This window comes from Linepithema humile, chromosome 1 (genome assembly GCF_040581485.1).
Source record: "Linepithema humile isolate Giens D197 chromosome 1, Lhum_UNIL_v1.0, whole genome shotgun sequence".
Lineage (NCBI taxonomy): Eukaryota > Metazoa > Arthropoda > Insecta > Hymenoptera > Formicidae > Linepithema > Linepithema humile.
The window spans coordinates 8,212,603-8,234,239 of NC_090128.1; the positions used below are offsets into that span (position 1 = coordinate 8,212,603).

Sequence of the window (21,637 nt, forward strand, 5' to 3'; positions counted from 1 at the left end):
TTGTATGCTAAATGATAAATATAAATGTAACAAATTGAGTAATTGAGCAATATTTTTATCCGTGTCAAAATTTACTTAACAGGAGACGTATTGTTCGCTGATATTGGATTATTCTTACATTATGTATATATAATATATCTCATAATTGGCGTGTATTTAATAACAGCAATTTTCAATATTAGTAAAAGATAAGCTAGTCTCATTAAAATAATCTATAGCCGGCATCTTTAATAATAGCTCTTATAGCTCTTAATAGCTGTTGTCAAGGATTGAATAATTCTATAGGATTAGCAGCTCATACGTATCACGTAAGTCTTTGTACAATATCTGTTATAAAGAGAGTATAAATCGCTTAATTTTAATTGGACGCGATTGATTTACTTTTTGATAAAATCTGATCCTCTTTGATTTTAGATGCCTCATTTGTAATTTGTGATCGGAATAATGGAAAATTAAAAAATTGATATTACACGACGAGATGGATAGCTCTTTGTAAAAGACCGCGCAATAACCAAATAGTCCAGATTGAATCATTATCACAGAATTTCCATATATTTATAACAGTGCGTCAGCATGAAGTTATGAATTTTATACAGAAAGTAGAATTTAATTTCGGCTCCGCGAAACAGAATTCGTTTGACGAGGGTAGGTCGATAAAATAAACTGAAGCGGGTCAACGAAATATATATGAAATAAATGAATGAATGAATATACAATGCAGCGGTCAACAAATTTATTTCGCGTTTAGCCTGTTGACAATTTCTCTTTTATCTCGCCGAAATTGAAATTGCAAATATATTCGAGAGCGAGAACGCGCGAGGGCGCCAGAATTGCGTGTAGAAGAGCCGCTTTTGCGGCGGTGTACGTGAATTCGTCAGTTTTAGCGATTCATTTGCTTTCGAAAGTTTGTGTAAATAGTTGAAATATGTTTGCATGTACTTAAAATATCCCGCGGACACGCGAAATTGATTCTCTGCCCATCTGGGGCAGCAAGCACACGTGCGGTGTGTTATAACCCGCGCTGTGAACTCCGGCCCATTACTTATTTAATTACTCATTGGCCGAACTGCGTGCCTATGGCACTTACCTATTTGAACGACCTACATTCGAAACGAGCCGCTAAACGCTCCGAGCATCGCCATAATTCAAGCGAATTGTATTCGGTCGATTGCCCAATTAACTAATGACAGTGCCTCGACCCGGAAAATTTTAAATCGGTAACAAGTACGGACAACAGAATTGAAAATAAAAAGAAAGAGATACTGTTATAATTATTTCGGCTAATTGTCAACGTGTACTTTCAGGCGCGCGACGTCACTGCTTATGCAATTTATATTCAATTTAATCCCGGGTGACAATGGTCCGATCGCTCGGACAATCATTCGTTAACATTAACGAGCAAAATGAACATTTTCTCATTTATTCCTACGCTTTCGAGTCGCATTTTCCAGCGCGAGCGCGAGGATCTCGTTTCCGATTTCTAACGAATCATTTTGCAGGCACAAACGGTCGCCTCCCTCCCCTCCTCATACCCGCCCTCTTTCCGTTCGGTGACATCTGGCGCGTTCTGACTCGAAATTAGCGTAAAAATTATTCGTCACAGATCGCGCTCGCTTCGGAATCGGCTTTTCCAGCTACGACCAGTGCGCGGCTCGAGCAGAAGAGGAAAGGGGGGGGGGGGAGAGGAGAGAGGTGGACTTGCATTGTGCATTGTGCGTTGGATATAAATGCGGAATAAAAAGACCGCGTCCCCTCGGGCTTCTCGGCTAGGTCTACCTTTTCGGCCTACCTGCGTGGATACACCGCGCGCGTGTATCGCGCGCATTCAATGCGAGATCCGGGAGGGTGAGAGATCCGCGTGCGCAAGGAACCGTAAAGCGGTACTAATTTCTCGAGGAGAGGCAAAAAGCGACCGAGAGCCGCTCCTGAATCGCGCTGGAAATGAAATTTCCCGAGGAGAGGGATGTCGCCTCCGCCGGAGTCCTTAAGATAAAGAACGACCGCACCTGGGCCCCGCCGCGCTTTCCGGAGCACGGGATGAAAGGGGACGGCGCGAAAAGGGAGGGGTGGGGGGGGAGGGGAGAGGCAAGCGGAGAACCCCGTGTACAGTCGCGTCGTGCCGCTGTGGAAATGTCCTAATAAAATCAGGCGAATTAATCTAATCTCACGGAGGATCCCTCTGGGTCGCGGCACAAAGGATCGGCGCCCCGAGCCGGGTAATTCAATATGATTCGACAAACAGTTTAACGGAGATTACGCCGAGTGTAACTGAGCGGAAGTAATTGGCTCTGCTCTTTCTCCACGTCCTCCCGTCGTCCGCCTCTCCTCGTCCATCCCGTCGCGCACACGGTGCATCCTCTCTGCGGAGACACGATTTTTACCTACCGATTACCGCCCGGAGAGGGATGGTTTACGGCGTAAAAATAGGGGATCGTTTCCACGTCTTTCTCGGAGTGTAATGGGAGCGTAATGGGCGACGACGGTTGATCCTTTAGCTGTTCACGTAACGGAATCAAGTCGGTGAGGAAAGTTGTTTGGAATTTTAAATCGAAATCGCGTAAAATTCTTATCTCAAATATTATATCGTTCGAGCGCCGAGTCGCTTTTATCGATGCAATATCTTACGCGACGCCCAACACGACAGCTTGCAGTTATTGTCTAGCTGTGGTTCTTCGAATTCTCGTCAAATTTGGGAATACGATGCATTAAAATTTGCGAAAACTCATTATTCGGAAAATTATCGTCGATACCGCCGGTACGGTGCGTCGTGTCGCGAAGCAATTTCCAGGCTGCCGCGGGTAGACAATCGCATAATTAGCATCTATGCAAATTGTTCGCCGCTTCGTTCTCCGTCGCGGTAGTCTCGTCATTGCCGGCGGCCACGTCTTGAGGAAGTTCTCTAATGTGGATGGCGAACAGTAATCCCGAGTAAAGTCTCGATTCGACCTATCTAGGCAGGCCCGACCGTGCCTTGCGGTAAATGCGAATTTATTCGCAGATAAACTCACAGCGGTAGACAATTTCGCGGCGAAGAATGTCAGTCGTCTTAAAAGTTTCTTCGCGAAAATTCCTCCTCGGAATACTAGCGAGACGGCACATCCTGCGCTTCGCGCCAGGAGCTACTGCCCTCTAGAATGCGATCCTCTCACTATAGACTGCCTTGTTTCTCGCTGAAAGTGCAACATTTCGACAAATTTCTTGCATTTCATATTTTATTTAGTCTGAAATGAAACATTGCGCAAACACTAATATTTAATATCTGAGTTGTAAAATTTTTGTAGACAACCGGACGAGAGATTAAAGGTAATAAAAAGCGGAATATATCATAATTCGAAATTTTATTTTACGAGAGCCGTTGTACATTAGCAGAAGTAATTTTTAATACATCGAGAGAGACAAGTATTGTAAAATACGGAAGCATCTCGAAAGCGAGAATTAAAATTGGCCCCCCCTCAAGTTCTATAAATCATTCCGCTCATTGGTCTTTGAGTTACGTGGCCCGATTAGAACGCTGTAAATTCTAATCTCTCGACAGGGAGCCGGTCGCCCTTCGCTCTATCGTCTCCCGCCGTGCCTCCTCCACCTTTTTAATTAGACGTTCCGACGCCCGGGCGATAAATAAGAGCACGGAGAAATTCTGGGCGCTAATAGGGAATTCAGCGTAGCATGTTAGGTAAATCTCTTGATGGGAAAACGAGGGAGCAAAGTCAAATATCGAGTAGCTACAAAAAGATAAACGTAATTTATTTTTATATTGTACAACATAAGTCACTTTTTTAAAAATGCGTGGAATTATCTATAAATAAAGATTTAGGCTTTTTCTCATTTTTTTTCTTCTAATAAACAATAAGCGACAGAAGCGCATAATTTACGGTGTAAAGGAACGCAGAGATCATTGAGACGAATAAACATATTAAAAGGCGTTTACGTCGGAAGAGAAATTGAAGGTGAGACGATGGATAAGACAACAGTCTGGATTTATGCAAACCTCCTGCCAGGATATTATAAAGTCGCAACAGGACGAACGGTGGAGGAAAAGAGAAGGGAAAAAAAATGTGAGAAGAGAGAGAATATCGCGGTTGCGGACGTCACAAACGAGGTAGAAATTAATGTGAACTTGAGGGAAGAGCCGGGACAAAGCTCGCAAGGAACGAGAAGGACCCGGGCGAAAGGGCCGAAGGCGAACTCTCGCAAAAGGATGACGAGGCGGAGTCGCGGCTGGAGGGACGGAGGGTGGGAACGGCGAACGTGGCAAGGAGCAGGTGTAGACGAGACTGGAAGCTGGAAGACGTTGAGGCGGCGGGCGATGGTGTGGTCGGCTGATTAACTTTTTCGCGTTTTTTGATCCTCATAAATTATGTAGGTACACGACGACGGAAGGTTCGCCGCGGGCGTTAAAGGGCTCGAGTTCTTCCCGGACGAGACGGGCAGGAACGAGAGGCGGAGCACGACTCGCCGCGTATATACAATGAACGAAAAAAGTACACGCGCATGTTTCATGAGGTCTCCCTCTCATCACGAACTACCTTGGCTTGCGATCACGCTACGTTTCCAACGTCTTTATTGGCACCTTGAATTTACGAGAAGAATATTTATGCGCCTTCAAGTTCGGCCATCTGTTTCGCGCATCTTGATCGTGCGAAATCATCGAATTCTGTTCGAGAATGTTACAAAGTTCTGAATTTTTTTATTAGTACGTTTAAATTGTATAAAGATGTATTTTCTTAATTTATCACAGAGAAATTTTAATGAACATTCTTTGATTTTTCTTCCAGATTTCTTATTTTATAGACAAATAATTGTAATTGGCTTCATTCAAATTTTGTATGCTTTTGTACTCTTTGTTACTCGATTAGCTTGACATATTTTCTTTATGAATAATTGAAACACGTAGGACAATTGCACGCGATCTCTTCTAAGCTGCACAAATACGCGAGATGTAGCATTTGCGGTAAAATTATTATACCGAATGAATAATTTTTTTTCGTCACGGTGGGCAACTGAATTAGTGAGATTCACCCCGAGGGATGTCGGACACAGGATGCACGCTGCGGGCCACCCTTTGACCCTCGTATACTCCGCGAGACACGCGGGATTGAATTATTTTCCCGTCGTCGTCGCCGCTGTCGTCGCGACGACCGCCGCGCCGTGTAAGCAACGAATTATCCGAGAAACAGGAAGCGTCCCGCAGGACAAGCTGTTGAAAAAAAACGAAGAAACGTTCCGACGCCGATTTCCGACGTCTCGGCTAATTCAACGGCTCGCCTCGACGCAAGGCGGCAGCAACGCGGATATATCGCTACACGAACATCTTTCCGGCGGCGTCAAAGGTGCAGTCGTGGTGTACCGTGAGCTCATAATTCTGTCTGGGAAAACACGCGGAGGGGAAGAAATTGCGGATGGGATTTAACGTTCTTGGATAGCTGAGCGGAAAAAGAAATGTTTGTGTCATACGAGAGCACGGCGTAACTTGCACTCGCCGGTGTAAAGTACAATCGAATCTGTCTTTTATTTTTTCGACAGCTGATTACGGATATAACATATATAACAAATTTCACACGCAGAATCGTCAAACTCTCGTATTATCTTAATCGCCGCATTTGGAATGCAAATTAAAACGTCAGCGGCAGTGAAGCGAACATGTTTCGGGATATAAAATTTCCATACGAATGCGCGGATAGGTACGGAAACAACGATATTGGATTAGCAAACGCGATTCTCATTACACGAAACGCTCATTTCATAAATATCGGCCTGCCACGATCCGCAACACGGTAGACGCGGTATTTTACGGCGGCGATCGGCCGCTTTTTGCCGTCGGCGGGGAGCGTTATGTATAACGGGACAGTCTGGAAACTATTTCAAAACGTCTGCATTACGAGCCTTGAGATTTAGTGGTAATATTCAAGATGTCTCGAGCTTCCCGAACCTCGGTGATACATCCTCCCCTTTCGAAGACGCGCGGGAGGATTTATATTTTCTTCGCTCGTGAAATGCCATTTTGATCGTCTCTGTACAGAGTCGCGCGAACTCTTCCGATTTTCCGTCAAAAGATATTCATAACTGCGTACTTAAAAACTTTGAAAAGCAAAGTTTTTGAAGAAATTAAAACCCATTTGTTCTCTCTCGTAATTAAATGAAACATGTAAAATGAATAAAATGGATGTTACGTAGTAACGCAAAAAATATGAATCCAATCTTATTTAACTTTCAAGCGTGTTCAGAATAATATGAAAAAAACTAAATTGTATTAAAAAGTCTGGAAAAATACCAACTAATTAAGAGACCCTTGACGCCGTTGTAATTTCTTTAAATGTGAGATCTCGTGTGGAAACAATAGCATCTTTTTTATTAGATCAGCTTATCATTCGACGCGATAAGTTACGTGCGGGCGTGTTATCTCTTTGATATTAATATTTACGTGGCCCGTGAGGATACAGCGGTACCGTTTTTGCGTTGCGGTACGGCGGGCATTCCTGGCCTCCGGGAGTAATAGGCGCGCGAAATATTACTGGAAAAACCGAGGAACGAATGTACGCGCGTACGAGAAAAATTCTAACTAAGGAATAACTGAAAAGAGATGAGAAAAAAACCGACAAGGATGAATATAAAGCATGGGTATTTTAATTACTGCGGCTTTACGGATTTATGAGTGCGTAAATCCACACATTCCGGAATTGACGGAATTTTTGAAACTTATGTATGTTAAAAAATATAGAAATTTCTTACTCGCAAAGTTTCAATAATAATATTTATCGCACTTTCCCTGGAAATTATGTTCTTTCCTGTCGGAAAAAAATAATTAACACTTTTTGTAGACTCAAACAATATCGCATTGTTCTCGTGCAATTAAGTGAAGTTGAAAAGCGGCGGGAAACAGGCGTCGAAGTTACAACATCGACACGATGAAGTACGAAGTTGCCAGATGCGAGCGGGTATTATTCGCGTTTTCGAGTGCCCCCGTCGCGCTCGTCGCGGGAGTATGGAGTAGCGCGTTACCGCATGAAATACGCAAGGGCGGCCGCAATAAGCGCGGAAAAGCGGACGGAGGAGACGCCGGCCGCCGGAAGAGACTCGCGATAATTTCGACCGCGGCTGAGTTAGCTCAGTTTCGACCCAAGTCGCTGGCAAGTACGACGGCGGGCTTACTTTGCCTTTCCATTAACGGAGTCTCGAGTTTCGTGCGGCCCGTCCTCCTCCATTTGCGAGCGGCGGGAAGTCTCGCGTATAGTCCGGGCACGGGAAAAATGAAGGAAATGCGACGTCATCCTCGCAACTCGGCAGACTTGATGGAGCATGGCGCGAGTTCGCTTCTCAGAACTTCGTTTATCGAGATGATTTTAGCCCGAAAATCTTGCGATGAAGTGTACTTTCGATGGTGACATTACTTCTCTGTCCGAGAATACTTCATTTCTCGCTCTCCTGCATTCTTCGCTCCATAAATTCGTATGAATGTTTTTGTGCGAAGCGAAAGTACTTGTTTCCATTCAGTTTTTATCGACGCGGCGCGAATTTTCTGCGCAGGCAGCGAGCGCTTTTCAGAAGGAGAGGAAAAAAAAAGCGAAAAATGTAAATGGCGCGCAGGGAGGAATATTTACGCGAGCGATGCGGAAACGCTAATGCAGCCACTTCGATGGCGGACTAACTCATGTTTACGCGGAGCCGCGGAACCGTACGTCCGGCGTATTGCCGGCGAGCAAACTTACCGGAAGTTATGCGTTTTCCGCTGAAGTTATATGCACCCGCGGATCGACGTTGCATGCGCGCTCAATCGTTGAAAATACGCGTATCGTATCTCCGCGGGAAAAATCGAAATGTTTTATCGGTCGACGGGACGCCAGCTAGAAGCCGATGATGTACATTTATGCAGCCGCGCTGAGTTTTGCGAACTTCTCGAATGATGTACTCGGGATTTCGCGGAGCAACGTTGCTCCGATATTTGCAGTAACTTCTCGTAATAGTTCTTTTACGCTTATCTATACCGTAGTGGTATGTAAAATATAGAACCATTTCTTTGTATCATATCCTTTATTTTATTTTACGCCCGTTTTCACTTCACATATTTTTATCCCGAAGAATATATAACGAACATAGAACCTGCACTTTACAGATTAGCGAAACGTAATATATATATAGAACTATACATTTTCTCGTTTATATTTTTTCCGTAACAAATAATTTTCCAATAATTTCGAGAGAAATAAAGCCACAAGAAGATTGAACGCATAGTATATCACTTCTTCGGGATCCGTCGAGCGTAAAATATTCTTGCTGTATGTAATAGCAGTTAGGCCTAAAGCGCAGGCGCAGAAATTCATTAGCAGTATCGATATTTCAAGCATTATCTCAGGCTTACGCTTATTTATTACAAGGATGCTGGATAACTGCCGGCAAATGCCGTGACACCGAGCGACGCGTATCGATATTTATCGTTGCGAACATTGTTTGTCGCTGGGAGCTTCGACTTCGCATAAGTCATCAGCGTGACATCGCCATCGGCAGATTTATCATTTGAGTTATGCGTCATTGTCCTGTGGCAACACAGTCGAGTCGACGACATAATGCCGCGGTGCTACGATATAATGAAGGGCATATAGGTGCAGCATTGTAACCTCATCATATATATAGGGTGTGCCAAAGAAACTCCCTAATTGCAATTTTCTTTAATAAATTTGAAGCCGATTATTTATTATTAACAGTTTTATCGGACATTGGCTGTCGCAATTTTGTATTTAATCTATTTTAAGAATTAAATATCTTCAATTTTAATGCAACGTTGAGATAAAGTTTGATTAATTTGCACGTATTTTTTCATTTTCAGACACAATTGCCGTTTATCTTTGGATTTGCCTATCAACGGCTGTGTGGTAAGAGTTTGAACCATCTTGTACGTAATATACACGACATACATATATGTATGCATTTTACGTGTGTCTACGAGACTGCCGAGCCTGTAATTTGACCCGCAATCCATCCACTGTCTACCATTTGCTTTTGTAAAGCCAGTCGTGAATCAAGCCGAGCCAGGTATACGGATAGTGATAGGCTGCGAGCGGTAACGGCTCTCTCATTTTTGAGCGCGCCGATTGCATGGAATAACGACGATTTTCAACCGGTCGGGTTAGTCATCCAAAGAGATACGATTACCCCGTTTGATTTTTTTAGATCTGAGATGCACGATTGCGCGAAACGATTTGCAGATAATTATATTTCTTATTGAAATATGTCTGAATATTTTAGAACAATATACATACGCGTAGATATCTCTCTAACAATAAGTGTGTTCACATATCAAGGAATTAACAAAGTATTCAAAGATTTTCGATTTTAAAGCTAAAGCGTTAAAAATTTCAGAGTACAAAAATTCGCAGATTTATCAAATCCTCGCAAATTTCCATGATAAAATAATGCAAGGATCTTAGAATCTTGAGAATTTCACGACACGGATCAACGAATCTTACATTCCAATCATAGGAGAATCCTACATACAAAGTATATACGAACTATCTTCGTATTTGACAAATCCCGTGGAATCCTCGCAGCGTCCCACCGACTTAGTCGCGTAGAGCGGCTTTTTTCAAAACAAAAATATACAAAACGCGTTTAGACGAGGGACACGTTCGACGAAATCTCTCGCGGAACAAGACGCGCTTGTGCGTGTTTGCTGATCCGGAGCACTCGAGCATAACCATGATGAGAGAGGGACGGGAGCCCGGTAGCGCGACAAAAGCTCTACGACAGCTTAAGCTGCGCGGTCCGGAGTCTGAGGAAGGAATCTATGTCTCCGAACACAAATAGTTGTGACAGATGCCGGGTTATGTAAACAGGCCTCCATGATACCGAGCATTGTGTCACCGCGATCCGAGGGGGAGGAAGGGAAGACACACTTGGTCGACCATTTAAGCGACTACAATGGTTGGGATTTGCGAAATAAGCGGGTACATGAGCGCGTCTTCTCGTCAGGGTCGGTTGTCGTGATATTTTGAATAAATCCCCTGTTCCGAGCATAAGCAATCGATAACTGTGTTGTTTAATTTGTAAGAAAATAGTAATTGGTAGAAATTTGAGAAATTAAGATCGTGCATTCAAGGTATTGAATCGTCCCATTTTCTCTTCCGCAGATTATATTAAGTCATAGTACACAAAAAAATTAGTGTGAAATTGCTATTATTCTATTAGGTGATTTTGGAACCAACTATTATAGACGTAAATTTTCACACATATTTACAGCCTGCAGGTAAAATTAATTCCCAATGTTGTTAATTATGTAACTAATTTCTATAACAATTTAAAATTATTTATTTCAACAGTTTTACGCCAATCGTTTTAGTGCATTGCAATGTTCAGGATTTGACGATTAAATTGAATATTTTAGTAAATATAAATTTTATAATTCTCTTACGATTTCGATTTAAAAATTCATAATTAAACAAATATGGTAATTTAATTCACAACGCGCTTCCATGAGTATTCGTCGTCAAACACATCGTGCATGATTTTAACGGCCTTCGAATCTTAGCGATCCCGTGTAATCTTTAGAACTGTCCCAGCTGTCTATTTTAAAAATCTGGCCCGACTTTACTTTCGTCTTTAGGAGACACTTCCATCCGAATCCACGCATATCGGAACGTGCGTATGTAGACTTCAATCCTCTTCCATCTTTTCGTCTCTTCCACCTGAACGATTCTAGAGTCACGACGCTCACGAGAGAATGGGCTTTGCGTGACAATCGCTATCGACTCGCTCGATCTCTCCCGAATATTTTAAACGAAATCTTCCTCTCCGCGGAGAATAGAGCGAGGGATTCCGGGGGTCCTCTCGCTTCAGCGGAATAACTCCGGCTCGACTTGCTTCACCGACGTGAGTCCTACGGTCCTGCTATCTGTCCCCCTTTTCGTTTCTGAATTCGCGGCGTTGTCGAACGTACTTTATTATTCTCCAATCTTCCCGCTGGATTGCGCTCGATCATGGGCGGAAATCGTAATCTTGCGGTCGCGTGCAAGATCTTGACCAGCGGAGAAAATTAGAGCGATTTCGGAACGAGTTCTGTTTTGCCTTCAGCCTCGATTAAAGTCTTGCGGCTTACATTTGTATTTTCTTTTTTTCGTAAACAATCGTAACATGCTATCATGGTATTATAAATCACGATTATGGCCTGCCGTAACTAGTAAACTCTTTTAACCATCGACAATGTTATAAAACTTATAGTGAATCTATAGGGCGAAGGGTTAATGGCTTATTGTGTGTCTCGAATATAACTGAACGAAACGGGAGAATGGCCGGTTAAACGAGTAGTTTGGGCTTGAACGGGATTTCGAAAGGGTTAGTCTTTCACATTTAAATCGGACCTGTGATTTTACGAATACGGATTTGAACGGAATGACGTGGCTCAATGCTCGCTCAAAGGCGGTTACGATTAGGCTCGATATCATCGCGGATCTACGGACTTGCATGAATCAGTGTGGCTATTATTGAGAAATTAGTGCAGCTTTCATATGTCTTCCGGTGTTGAAGACGGCTCGGCTCGATTTTCGAAGATGTCAACGGCACGTGACGGTTACGAGCAGTTGTATTTTATGTGACAACTGATCAATGAATGAATACATTTCAAAAGAAATTGTTGATACAGCGATTTAAATGAGTAGCCCATATGCAAAAGTAGCTGTATTTAAAAGTATAAAAATATTAGATATTGGTAAATTTAGATTTTGTAGTTTCTTAGTTACAAATTGAACGTTTTAAAATTGTGTAAAAACAGTTACAAATCCTATGAAATCAAGGGAAAAAAGTGCGTCCAGTTGCAAAAGAAATTAAATCCCTACTTTGTACTGTTGCAAACGTAGTTATATTCATTCCGTGTTTAGTGTTTTATTTTTATTCAAATTTGATGAACAAAAGCAGAAAAGATATTTTCAATAAATAATTAAACGTGGTGTTTTGTAATATAGTATGTAGATTTTTTATATTATTAGGATAAAAATGCTTCAAAATTAAAATGATAAAAATTAGGTTCAATTTAACAACCTACTCTAAGACTTTAACTGTTTTTGCATCTGTGAAAATAAAAATGGCGGACACAAGTTCCAGCTAGATCCTTTGCTCAGCTACAAAACCAGTTAAGTGAATTCCATTTTAATAAATAGACATTGTATTTCTCATGCCATATTACACACCTCATTTTGTTAACTAAATCAATAAATTTTTCTTAATTTTTTAAAAAAGATTTTATTAGTTGCTTGAATGGGATAAATTACACAAGTTTTTCCGCCAAAAAAATTTCAAGTGGATTTGACTGCTTTTGCCAATGGGCTACTGAAATATAAAGATAGAAAAAATTATACAGATCTAAATATCTTTGAGATAAATTATTTCTTCACAAATAAACGGTAATTGTAATGCGTTCTTCATTTAACTTCATATGAAACTTTTGTGCTCCGCAAACGCTTGATAAAACGAATCACACGCGGTCGCATTCACAGACGTTTAATCGGATGTGAGGCGGCGGGCCCTCCCGGGGGGGCCCTTCCATAATAACGACCAGCGGCTCGGGTAGCATCCGAAAATTAGTGTGGTTTTCGTACGGCGCGATATCCTCCCGCGTTGTTCAATCTGTTCGGGTTAAAGGCCCGCGCCCAGCGTCGCTGCGGGCGGTACGCGCAGTAATATATCCTTTTACATCCCGGCGCGGCCACGCGTGTTCTTTCTCTTTCTCGAGGAGGAGCACAGGAATACCATTGTGGACCGTATTCGCTCGCCCTCGCCGTCCCTCTTTCTCCGGCCACAATGCGCGATTCACGTAACACCAGCATTCGTAGTCAAACGCGCCCGCCGCGCGCGCGGTCGAGCGTCGCGGTTGCCCGCCGTTTCTCTCAATGCGCGAGTCACGATGCATTCGATGCGCATAATCCCCTTCGGAAGTCTCCTTCGTCTCTCCTGCCCGCCGCTCTGCCCCTTTGCCGTTTCTAACACCTGCAAGAATTTCGCACGATATAGGTGGCTGCTGCACAGCATTTATATACGACACTTACTGCATGTATCGCGTCACACGCTGGCGACTGCATCGCGGTTGTATATTTCGAGCCCGGGTGTCCAGGTCGGATTCAGCCTCGGCTGGTACATGCATATTACAACGTCGCGCGCTGGGTGACTTGCGCTGGCTGGACGCGCGCACGGTGCATCGAGTGCCGTGATTTATCTCGGCGCGCTCGCTAAAATGACGCTCTCTTCGGGTGCTTTTGAAAAAAAAAGGAAAAAAAAAACAAAAAACACGCGGATCATCGTCGCGCGCGATGAAGTGCGTGCGCCGGTTTTTATTTCGCATCGTTTTATGAATAATGGATGACGACGGCGCAGCCGGCCGCGAGCGTATAATCTTCTTTGTGTGTTAATGTGACTGTAATTCTGCGCGCGGCATGCCAATGGGCGCACAGGGGACATTTCTAGATTTACAGTGTACCAGTGTTTCAAAAGAATTAGAATTTAGGACAGTGGTAGTAATATTTTATGCATTTGTATTTAACATCGAATAAGATTTAAAGTGCCATTCGAATGCAGCAACAAGACGCGCACGTTGAAACAGTAAAATCAGCTAAAAATGACTAGCGATTTTATTAAAAATAGCTGTTTTAAATGATTTATATTATAATTAAAAAATTTCGTAACATTATATTCCCATTGTGTAAAAAAAATATATTTTGTAACTTTTTCTATTATACTTTTTATTATAACAATTCGTGTAGATTCAGTCGTCATCTGCTGTAATTATTTTACATAATCTCACTAGACATTCTAAACTCTTGTAAATATTGCGGCAACTTAGTTGATTCTCGAACAAGTACCTCGGTATTTTCGGTAAACTTCCGTTACACAGTGCGGCGATGAAGATGAACGTTCGTCGGGTAAATCCGCCGACAGCGAGTGGTTGTATTGTTTCGGCGCAGCCGATGCGCATTGCGAGGATAACAATGGTTTAGGCGGGAACGCTCTGTTTGCCCGGTGATATTAATTAAAATTAGAGCCCCAAGGTCTTCCGGTTTTCGACGCATTTCTTCGCTCTGAGGAAGCGCGACGCGGGCGGTGGCGGCTGGTTCTCGGATTCACGTCGCGTTGTAAACGCGCGCGCGCTCTTTCTCTTTCGATGTCGGCAACAAAGGAGATTATGGGTAGAACTGTGTTATTCTTCCGCTATGCGGGTTCATTGTGCGCGGACGTTTTAATTGAAATCCGAGCTATTTTCATTTTCCGCAAAATGGACGTCGCGTGCCGCACCGTCGGGATTTAATATTAATTACCGCTTTGATCGTTCGCGATAAAGCGAATATTATTGTCTCGATTTTAACGTGCACGCGTATGTCTGTATGTCTGAAATGTGCGTTAAGTTGATAGCAAACGTGTACAACATTAATCGCGCGTATTGAGATCAAAAACTTGGGAAACGAACGCAAGTTGCTGTAAGCTTTGTTTATACGTCACGTCCGCGCTGCGAAAGAACGCTGCATGTGACATAAAATATATCAGGGCCATTTCTCATTTATCTAGAATACAACTGTCGCCATTCGTTTATTTGTTTCGTTTTTTCAATTCGTCCGCAAAAAATCCTGACAAAAAGACCGAAGTCAACCCCTTAATTTCCGTCGTCAAAAAGAGGTATTTCTCCAACTTTATATGAAAAAAAAACTTGAGATACTTTGGAATCCGCGGACAATAGGAATATCGATATAGTGTCGGGCCACCCGCTATTAAGACTGCACGACATAGCGCTTCTTCTGCTCAACCGATTGAAAAATGCAGCTCACTTCCGCAACGTCGTCCATCTCTCGACACTTAACGGTGACAAAAAGTGAACGCGCGCAGCTGGAGGTTCTACCTAAACGAAATCTAGGAGGTCGCACGGGGCGCGACGAATACGTTCGAAGCTCCTCCGGTGGGGCCGCACGGTGCCCCGAGGAAATCCGTGGCACGGCGAATACCCGCGCCTTTCCGCGATTTTAGCGTGAAGACCACGATTCCGTTTGCTTGTGACCGAATGCGGACCGGTCGACCAAGTCGGACACGGAGCGTCAGTTTTCAATGCGATTAACGCCTCTTTCCCTCCAGTCGTTCGCATCCCTTGCCTCGCACCCGCGAACAATGGCGGACCCCTATTATGCACGCTCTTTGCGGCCGGGAGGCCGACCTTGTGTCGATGCAACGCGACGTTGCGTTTCCTCGACGGCCCGAGAGCCTTCCGAGATATCTCGCTGCAATCTTGGATGGATCGACTACCTGCTGGCTCAAAGAGGCGTCGATCGGGCGAACGAGTTCGAAAGGTGTAACGCTACGCTTCCTAGTGCGAGAGAGATTGTTGGTATTGTTCATTGGAAATTAATCCATTAAGTCAATTGACGCTTGCCACCTTTCTATGTCATTTGTTTCCGACGAATGTAGCGCGTGAAATAATTTAATGGAGAACTTTATTTTTGTAATATAAATTTCCTCTTCGCGACGAGATGAAGAGATAAAAAGGGACTGCATTTTATCAAGCAATAAGTCTCGATGTATTATTAGAATTTAATGGGATAAAAGTGTTGTAATTTATCCAAGTCTGCTTTTAATTCATTTAGTTTCCAAAAGCGATAAATTATCAGTCATTTCCTTTTAATTTATTTCTACAAAAGTTTCTTGTCACTAGCTGTTAGCGTATTTTTTCTATTAAACCTTTTATTATTCATATTGATCTCACAATATTATAAATAATTGAATATATTTTTAGTTTTGGATGAAAAATAAGAATTAGTTAAAAATTATCATTATTAGCATCGCAGACGAGAGAGATTTACAATTAATGATTGAAAAGTTATCTTTTCAGAAAAAGTAGTCCGCTCGTAATTATTTATTTCGAAGATACGCGAAATTATTTTAAGCAAAACGAAGAGGCATGCGACACAAAAGATATCTCGCAGCACATATGTAAGCTGTTTTTCTTTTTTTTAGTTGTCGGTATTTATTTTTACCCACTTCCGTTCTGGTGCGAATCGCGAATTGTCGCTGACCGGGATCGCTGAAGGAATCGTAGCCCGGTCGAATTTTTGTCCGTCTCGCTTATTTCATTTTTGCGTCGGCGGTGATGCGCGACGACCAATCGGGATGAGTCCGTATTTTCAACGAGAGTGCCGGACATTCCGCGTACGTGACCGCTCGCGGAGAAGATTCTGATTTCCAGAGCTTCGACGGGAATTACCGGTGCGAAGTCAAACGCGCGCGCGCGCGCTCGGACGCGGCAAGGGTCGTCTGTTTGAAAGCTTGCTTTGGAAACCGTCAACGGAATGAAATTGCACGACGAGAGCTGTCGCTATTTCAAATTCGGGCATTGAACACGGTACGTGGTTATCGGCGCTTCCAGGCCAGTTGCTGACGCCCACCGTTGCTTGGATGTGTGTGTGTGTGTCCGTTGAAGCCTCGTAAGAACTCGGAATTCGCCGGCGACACACGTAGTGCGGATATATAATGCGCGGAAATAGATATGCTCCAGCAAAGAGCTTGAGAGGAAACCTTCTTCATGCGCATATTCTTGTGTCCTTTGCAGATATGTATACTCATTTCATCATTGCAAAATAGATCCGCAGATTTCAATTTGATTTCTAAATGATTTCTAAATTGCAATTTTTATATATTTTTGTAATCAAAGATTCTATATTCAGCCATTTATTATTTAGCTCAATTTATTTTTATTTAGCTGTATTCGCGAACTAATTGTATTAAAATGATAATTTTTCTGTGCAAAAAATAGTTCCCTGAAAGATGGAATAAAGACGAGAAAAATATCGGATAGAACTAACGCGCCAGATACTACATTTTCGTCTGTCTCGTGCTGCAATCTTGTGAGAAGCTGAAGAAATATCGTCTTTTATTACAAGACTGTTTGAATAGTTCAGGCAAAGCTTGGTCCAAAAGTAATTTTGATATAAATGTTCTTATATATATTTTTTATACGTAAAAAAATTAATTTATCGTTTAATAGTGAATGATATTAATACCAATATCACTATCAAATTTTACAAGAAAAGTAAAGAGAATAATTTGTGTTGGTCATCGGAGCTCTTTTTATCGGTTAAAACGGCACAACGGCGTTTAACGACGACGTTACTCGAAGTATTGCACAATGCAACGCGAAAGGAGCAGAATCGTTTCTGAAAGCCGTCACGGCGAAACATAAAGTCGTGCTGCTTGTTCGCGAACTCGCTCGCGTATATACGATCGCGCTATGGCTATGGCTTACATTGCATTATGCATTTATAGCGTTTCGTCGAAGTGGACCGACCTCAGGCATTCATTTGTTCGGTAATAATGTCCGACTCTTTTCTGGTTCGTCTTTTTCGTTTCAGCCTTGCCCTTGTAAGCAATAGCTTTTGAGATGCTCGCGTTTTCGCCGGCCATTGAATAGTCGCTTCGTCTTGGCGCAAAATTGTTTTGTGACGATAAAGGACAAAAATCGAGTGGAATTGGACGACTGTCCTAGAAATTTGTAAGTGTGCAATATTTATGCGTGCGAATTAAAGAGTTCGTTTGGCTGCGGTTTATTTTGTTGCATTTGCGCTTTCGATAATTTTTTTATTAAGCGCTGAAATAATCTTTAATGCTTAGAAGCTTTAGATTTTAATAATATTAATTTATATATATATTTTTTTTAAATAAAAATTTTTATTTCTCTCTTTTAATTTAATTGTTGTAATTTTACGTATATTTTTCCATAAAAAATGCGAGTAAAAAATTAGGCGTAAATAACTTTTACGATACATAAAGTTTTAAATAAAATTTTTTATCACGAGTCATAGCCTAAAGTAGACTTCAGTCATATTTATCACGGCGAAATTGTTTTTCCGAACATGTAACAGAGGCTAGACGTGCAGTACTATCTAATTTAGCTTCGAACGGTGTTGATGAAAGACGAACGGCGGCAAATGGCATCGATCGCGAACGGATTCCCCGGCCGTGGAAATTATTCCCTTGTACGGCGAATTCCATTAGGAACACCCTTCGATTAGGTGTACGGATCGATCAGCGGCGCAAATATGCTGCGTAAACAACGCTCAGATTTGCCTCCCTTTCTGAGTAAAGGAACTCCCCCCCCCCCCCTCAATCCCTTTGAGAATGACTGGCGACGCCTGGTGCCGTGCGATCGACCGGCGAGATCGAATTTCCTATTTCGTGACGGCGATCTCTCTCTCTCTCCGCCCCGCGCCGTCTTCGAAGACCGTTGGCGATCATCGAAATCGAAACCCGATTCGTCAGCCTTGCGGGCACTCATTAGTGTCAACAGCTCGCGGGGGCGGTCGGTTGTTTGCGTATTTGCGAATATCGTATCCCTCAGATGAGATCTGAGATTTGCAGTGCGTCGTTCGATAGGCAAGGCAGTCGCGGTTCTTCGATCGTAATTTCGGTTAATTGTTTTGATTTAATTAAAAGAAAAAGTTTTAAAACTATATATAGATACTTAAATAATGTATAAATATCTCAAAAGAGAGGCGGTTTTTTCCAAATGTTTGGATATATAATATATGTTAAAATTTAAGAATATGACGAATCACGTTATGAAAAGCGTGTAGACTCGAAAAATATAACGACAGAAAAGCTATCTAGCTCTCAATTATGTAGCATCACATGTTTGTTCTTTGCAGCTAAATATGATTGTAGAAAATTCGCTGAGATTTTTACCATTTTTTACATTAGGATTACTTACGCACGTTAAAGTTATCTATGTATTCTCGTGAAAAATGCGAAAACGGGAAAAGGCGTGATCGCTGACGAAATGGCTGAAAGGGGGCGAGCAGGAACACGGTCTTAACGCGAATCTTGCGATATCGGACTCGGAGGAGCAATGTCGCTGACAATGTGACATGGTCGTCGGCCTTAAGCTCTTGGCGCCCAGAGAGTTTCTCGTGTGTACACTTGAGACCGCCAATCATGCTGATTGTCCTGATTGTATCCGTGAGCCGTTTGCTCGCCGCGTCCTGCTACGCTCCATAATTATATTAGCTTTGAGGGACTAGAATTCAAGGACCTCTCGCGTCCATCTCACCGCACCCCCCCTCCCCCCATCCCCCGTCGCTGTCCTTCCGCGCGCGGTTCATCGGTCGTGTCTGACTCATTAGTGATACTGCGAACAAACAGAACGAGCAGGGAGACATCGGCGTTATTCGATGCTTTGAAATTCACTGTCCGTATTACACTCTAGTGATACAATTGTATTCCGTTGACCACTTGTGAAACGTTATTATGCACTTGCTGTTAAGTAAATAGCGGGGTGAATTGTATCGAACCGGTGAAGCGGACTGCTTCTAAGTATTTCACAGCACTTTTGAACAAGCATGCGCGAAAGCAGATTTTCAATACGGGGAGAAGGAAAAATCTGCTGGATATTTGATCCGAAGTTTTCACGTTTGTGACGTTTAATTAAATCAACGTTTGCAGAATTAAAATATACAATATATTGATAACGGCGGTGCGTCGCGCAAACTGCTATTTGCCACGCATACATATATCCGGTAGGCCAATCGAACGGCGGCGCTAGCGCCGAGTACGTAGACGGAGATTGGCAATCGTCGATATATTCTGTTTACAGGTGGACAATAGCGAATAATCAGCTCGCGTAATGGAGTGCAGGTACCGAACTCTCCGCGAGGGTGCAAGGGCGGGCGGGAAACTGCACGGTGAGATGTGCAGCCCGACGTATTATGGGTGGGTTTACGTGAGGGGCGCGCCGCCAAATACGTGTAAGGATTTAGTTGTGTGCGCGGGGCATGTTATTACAACATGTAGCCTCTCTATCCTATCTCGAGTTTGCACGGCCCTTTAGCCTGTAATCACGCACCGACCATGAAGAGCGCGCGGATCAGGACAATCTGCGCTTGATTGATTCGCTCTCCATTTTCTCGACGGTGAAAATGAGAAACGCGCAATTGTTTGACTTACCGGCTCTATTAATAGCGTGTTGTTATTTGCTTCGATAGATACACAGATTCCTATAGAAATTAACTATTATATGTGAATATAATTTCTCCATTCATTTATGTCGAATTGTGCATATATGATCTTACTACATATTTGATCATTTTAATACATTGACTTGATTATTATTCTATAAATAATTCATTTGTAGAACTACGTTTAGTCATGCATATTATAACCGTGAGAAGCAAAATGAATGTATATTATTGAATATTCAAATGTCTCTATAACCTCAATGTAATAATTTCATTTACTATTGATTTCGTTTGTTCTTCATTTTTTGCACAAAGAAAGCGGAAACGTGTTGGTGTGGACATTTTATTACACGCACATATCATGTTTATATAAGTAATTTAAAAAAACTGACGCTGATGAAATAATTATCGATTCGTGCCATATTTGGTTTTACAGAATATTAATTTAAAATACAGATTTAAAAAAAAAAATACTTCTTGTATTGCAATATTGTTATAATTTTTTTATCTTCTTATTGCATATTAGAAAAGTTTCACAAAATGGAAAGACTTCCTTTGAAGTGACTTTCATCGATTCTTTTGTCAATCATTCATCTATCTTAATAAGACATCTTAAACATTACATATCCATTCGGTTTCTCAGTAGCATATGTAGATTCTTGAGTAATTGAAATGGATACCGACGAATATACCGTCTCAGAATCAGTATTCAGCCATGCCAGATTTCTCCCCCCCGCCCCCTTCCTCGATTGTCCCCCCCAGCGTTTCCTCCGACGGAAAGTTCGGCGCGGCAGCAATGATAATGTTCGTCTCTTCGTCTCTTCGCGAAAGCCCCTCGGCACGGTCGAAATAACGAATTAACGTACTTAAGCGAAGAACGGCGCGAGTTCTCATTAGCGACGGAACGAAAGCGCGGGGAAGGAGGGAGGGTCGAAAAGCGGAGTACATCAACTTCTTTGGTATGTAAGTTGTCTTCGCGTATCCTTTTAATTACTACGAACGTGGGCGCGGGCGGATGGCGCCGCGCGGGACCGGCGAAACGGCACGCGCATTTGCATTTTCCGGAAGGGCCGTTTAGAAGTTACTCCGCGACGTCGTCCGGAAGCGGTAGTGCGGTTATTTAATGAATAAAGGGAGTAACAAGGGGTAGGAGGGGGGGGGGGAGAGTTGACAACGCGACCGTAGGAGAGGGCTCGCAGTCGCGGGGGTAAGATGTGGAATTGCATTTTAATAGAGGCATTAAGGAACGCTCGGTCGGGCGCAGGAGCTCGCTCGCTCGTCCCTCCTTTTTGTCGCGCAAATTCTTAGTCGAGTGCAACGCATGGGTGTAATTTTTTCCGCATCTTCTAGAGTGTCTTGTAACGTGAAGACAAACGAAGGGACTGAGCCTGCGGAGATAATGAACGAGCTGTGAACAGCATGAAGTACACGAATAACTATTGAATAAACTGTAAAAAGTTTAATAAATTTATGCAAATAATAAATATAAAAATATATCTTTTATAATAGATATAAATGATATCTTTATTTTATATGGAGAGTATTACTGGTAATTCCAGGATCCCCTTAAGAGGGAAGCTCTCGCGTAAGGAGAGAGAGAGAGAGAGAGAGAGAGAGAGAGACAGGCGCACGCGCGTTCGCAGCAAACTCGCTCGCCCGAAAGAAGCTCCTTTTAC

The 21,637-nt window shown here is 42.7% G+C and overlaps 1 protein-coding gene across 5 annotated transcripts in view; it reads left to right on the forward strand.

Annotated features, from left to right (window-relative positions):
- Positions 1-21,637, forward strand: part of pxb — a 525,449-nt gene that overhangs the window by 52,421 nt on the left and 451,391 nt on the right. For 3 of the 5 annotated variants that reach the window (XM_067347451.1, XM_067347455.1, XM_067347453.1), the window contains exon 4: positions 8,822-8,867. The exons of 1 other annotated variant lie outside the window; for it this stretch is intronic. The gene's annotated coding sequence lies outside the window, so the exon portion shown is untranslated. Of the gene's footprint in view, positions 1-8,821; positions 8,888-21,637 lie in introns of all 5 variants that reach the window. One more of the 5 variants, XM_067347452.1, reaches the window with a different exon arrangement.